This window comes from Dinoponera quadriceps, unplaced genomic scaffold (genome assembly GCF_001313825.1).
Source record: "Dinoponera quadriceps isolate SergipeBrazil2010 unplaced genomic scaffold, ASM131382v1 scaffold10606, whole genome shotgun sequence".
NCBI lineage: Eukaryota > Metazoa > Arthropoda > Insecta > Hymenoptera > Formicidae > Dinoponera > Dinoponera quadriceps.
The window spans coordinates 8,030-12,906 of record NW_014564367.1 but is presented as its reverse complement, the minus strand read 5'-3'; the positions used below and the strand labels follow the sequence as shown (position 1 = coordinate 12,906).

The 4,877-nt window shown below is 34.8% G+C and overlaps 1 pseudogene; it reads right to left on the bottom strand.

The window, feature by feature from the left end:
- Positions 1-635: 635 nt before the first annotated feature.
- On the bottom strand, positions 636-1,667 carry LOC106751285 (annotated as a pseudogene).
- Positions 1,668-4,877: the final 3,210 nt, after the last annotated feature.

The following is a 4,877-nucleotide window of genomic DNA, read 5'->3' as shown; positions in this document are numbered from 1 at the left end:
TCGTGATTGCTGCTGAGAATAAGAAGCACGTAGCGCGCCAACGTTATTACTGCCTTCCACTTGACACCCCTCCAGTGTCCAAAACGTTACAGACTCCTCACGCCGCCGACGGGCGCGCAATTTGAAAAGGCTCGTTTATATTTGATCCACCGTAGTATATCTATACGTATCCATCTATCGTAGTATATCTATGACTATCAAAAAAGATAAAAATTTAATTATGACTATCAAAGAAGATAAAAATTGAATAGTAATGTCAACTTTTTTTATTCCTACTTTAACCCTTTCGCGGCGGAGTGCTCTGGAAAGAGTTGCGCTCTAAGCAGCCGATGCCAGATCGACCGCGCGGACCAAATACGCGAGTCGTTCCGAACGCAGTGTGTATATAATATTTGACTATGTAAAAAAAACCTTTGCACAAGAAGCGTATGCTGCTAGCACGTCAAAAACAACTTAATGGACATTAATGGCAGTTGTTGATAACAAACGAACAGCGCCTTCGTACGAAGAGAGCGGCTCCGGATGGGCGCCATCTGGCGCTGTCCGTTCACCGCGGGTAAATTTGCCTGAGCGCCGAACGGTGCTGTTCGCTGAGAATGAGCATCTATAGCTGAGCGCCTAAAGGCGCTGTTCGCCGCGAAAGGGTTAATTAATGTTCTGCCAGAATGTACTTTTAAATTAAAACTGCTTTCATCTGCATTATAAATTCTTGTACCAATTTCATCAATATGTGGTTTAACTTGTCTTACAAATTATATTATCCTCACGTTAACATATTATTGCATCTGTTGTATGAGAAAATCGGGGTTTAAAAGTTGTTACTTCAGGCAATACAATATGATGTGCTTTTTTAAATTCCATATCCATCAATTTCCTACTCTAAATAAAGGCAGATTTATTTGCTCCTTTGTTTGTAATGTCCATTTTTACAAATTTATGTCATGAATGATAAATCCTTTAGCAAGAACTTTTATGAATTGCATTAATACATATTCGACAATAAATACAAGTTTGTTCCTGTTTGATCCTCCGCGCAATTCATTTTCTTCTCATCTGTGCAATTGCAAAATATATTTTACCTAAAAGAAAAAAAGTTTAATATTTGCAATTACAAAATTCAAAAATAATAAGACTATGCAATATAACAACAAATAATGTATTTGTAAGCCTGACAGTTAAACATCTTTCTATTTCCATTGTCGTTTATTATCTACTATTTATACAACGTACATCTATTTGCTTAATCAGCTCGTATTACTTTTTTTATGTTTTAATTATAAATTTTTCCTTTCTAAAACCTATACAGCGATAATGTCTAAATGTCCTTTTTTCAGTGTTCCAAAACTTAACTGCGTCTTATTTGTAACTTAAGTTTATATTTCCACCTTTATTATCTACAATACAACTTCATCTTCATAATTATGTTATTCAGCATCAATATTATACGTGTTCACAAATTAAACATCGTGTGGTCCCGATGGATTGTCAAAATCAAGTTCTTAGTTGTATTCAATCGCAACGTCATCATTTATGGCATTTTTTATTAGATCGGAAATGGCATCATAAAGTTCAACTTCATGGTGATTAACAAGTGAAACAGCAAAATTTGCAATATTAAACGTTGCGATTAATAAATTTATAATATTTACTATATCGATGCTTGGCATTTTAACACAAATTGTTATGTTGTCACCAGCACAAGAATACTGTCTTCCATGAAGAGTTATTTGAAATTACTTCTTCGATTTATTTTATATATAACATTTAAATTAGAACCCAAAATCAAAATAAATTTCATTTAATTTGAATAGTACAATAATTGTTCAAATAAAGTCAGATTATGAGTAAAGTGCAAAAACGTACAGCTTTTTTATTAAAATGAAGGTAACAATTTGATATATATTATGAAGTAATATTTAACAAAGTTCAAAATTCATTGGCAGAATGATGTTAAAGTAAAAAATAATTGACGCAAATAGTTTACGCGATATAAATATAATTTGATTTGATATATGTATGAGTGTGCGTGTGTGCGCATAATTCGTTTTCGTTATTGTTATCGTGTATTGCGAGACCTTATGAAGAAAAGAAAAAAGAGATAAATCGTCATGAAACTGCGAATGAATGAGTTTAGTATAGGTAACATATATCTTTATTTTATTTCTCAAGAATTACTTCCCGTAACATAATTTTATCTTACACATTTTAATTTGGCGACACATAAGCTTTCATGAAGTTTGAAAATTTTTCAAAAATATTAAAAAAATAATGAGGGGTAGAGGTGTTTTGAAAAATATATATTTTTTTAATCCAGATGGACCATTGTAAAGTACATTCGCATCCATATAATTTTTCTTTAAACCTTTTTTTTCATATTTCTTTTTGTTTCGATGATATTCGGTTCGAAATGTAAAAACCGATTTTTTATAAGGAGTTATTTTCACCCGTTAAAACCGTTTTTTTAGCATCAACAAAAAATCGTTTCATTATTAACCCTTTCGTTATGGATTTCGACTATAGTCGGCACCCGCGCGACGACCTGTGTGTACGGATGCCGACTATAATCGGCGTCCGCGCGACGACCTGTGTGTACGGGTGCCGACTATAATCGGCGTACGCGCGCGACCCCGAAAATTTGCAAATATGTAAATAACTGAATACTCATATACTCATTTTCATGTTTTTCATATAATACGACGAAAAAGTTGTTACCTAGCTCTTAAAATAATATATATACAAGAGAATCCCAAAGTGGTGTTGAAAGACGTAAGTGCGAACATCGAAGAATACCGACGTGTAATATGCAACACTTCGCGGCGCGATGCCCCGTTCAGTAGCGTCACTCCAGCGGCGCGGACTGCCGTAACGAAAGGGTTAAGGCCTACTAGGTCTACTAGTCTATAATTATGCAAAGTTTCAGTTTTTTTTTAATATTCACGTTGCCGAAGGTTCCCTGTTAGTATAATGTAATTATTTATTATATAAATATTGAATAGAGTATCTACTATATAAATTTTGAATGGTTTCTTTAACATCCTGTATCCCGAATGTGGCAGTACTTTAATCAGGAAAATTTCAAAGAACATTTTTATATCTTTGCAATCAAATTTAGAGACCTAAGAATATACGAAAAGTTTTCAAAAAGTTTTTATATACCTTGATTAGATTTTTCATTAAATATGGTAAAACAGAGTAGTGCATATTCGTCGTATTTATATTTATATTGCATTTATATTTACATAAAACTTTTATATGTACAAGAATTACACGAAAAAGCAACATGATCGTGTATTAATGTTTCTATAATATAACATTTTGAAGATCGCTTCAAAGTTATCGATGCTCATTAAGTCCGCCGTTTTTGGCATCTCTTTAATTGTTCTTAGGTATTTCAACCAAATTTTTAATGTTCGAATGTTTTGACGAACATTTTTAATCCCGATAATAGAGAAATCGTTTCTTGTCGAATTTTCATCTCATTCTTAAGAAACAGAATTTCTTTCTCGTCGTTGTTTCCTTAGGAAACAAAAAAACGGGGTTTTTAGAAATATAATAAATTCGAAAAATAATTATTTATAAGTTATCAAAAACTTTCGTAAAAAGCTTATCGATGATGACGTACATTTCTCTATTATAACATCAACACTCGTACGGAAGGGATAATGAACGGTTACGTTCTTCTTGGTGCCAGTGGCTGAAGTTATTGGCCCGGCTTTGTGCAGAAAAGACTCCTCCACATAGAAATTCTGCAATGAGATTACGGCAGGTACAAAATAGAGATTGCGTGCGACGTTTCTTTTGCAGGAGTTCGTAACGCGTGCCACGTGTGAGAACGAAAGTGAGAGAGCTGCGAGGCGCTCCAGGAAATACCGGATTCTATTGACAATTCGATAAACAAGGTTAAGCAGATCGCGCGCAGAACGAGGAAGCTATCATCTCACCTTTTTCTTCACATTTTCCAGTAAAAACGTAGTGAGCTTCGCAATCTCGCAATTATGTTGTTAAATTTTATCAACAATTAGGCCACATAAGCTCATTATAAAACAACTAGGTCGTCCAGAATTTGTTCCAGGGTGAACAAGGGAAGAATGAATAAAAAATAGAAAGTCGATCATCGCGAAACATTAGTTAAGAAATGTTTATGAGGTAACGCTATTAGTTGGTGATAGCGTGATTAAATTGGAAATATTTTACGGCCGAATTGACAAATCCAATATACAGATTCGTGCTGAAACTGTCGCCAAACTCGTCTCAAGTTTAATATAAGGTCCGCATTCAATATTTCGATTTCGCATGCACAGTAAGAGTAAAAATTCATTCGGAACTTGTCGATGCATAACAGGTGGTTGAGGTTCGTTAAGGATCGGCGCAATGCGACTCGTACGAAAGCGTACATAGTGAATTTGTAACGGACCACCGGATGCTATCTTTACTTGCAGGCGTGTAATTACAGCAGTAAACGGCGCTCGGCTAACACACGCCGCGCGACGAGTTTCTCGCACGTCGATTTCCTCAAACTTCGCGGACGCACGTGCGCATATAGCATGATAGAAAAAAACGGCCATGGAAAATTGTTCTTTCGCGATAGCGAAAGTATTTACCGATAAAATGTACCGTATAATGGCACGTTAATATGTAACTTTCCTTGATTACTCGCTATTTTAAAACCATCTCGGATTCACCCATTCGTGGTCGCAACATGAAAATCGCACTGTCGTCTTTCAGAATTAAGCTTTTTCTTAAGCTGTTAGCTACAAAAATAAATGTGCGCTCTCGAATTTTCATTCAAAGACTGGTAAAGACGGTGACAAATATCATAAGCATCGATAACGTAAAGACGATCTTAAAGTGTTATATCAAAAGACACGTAGTTTCCC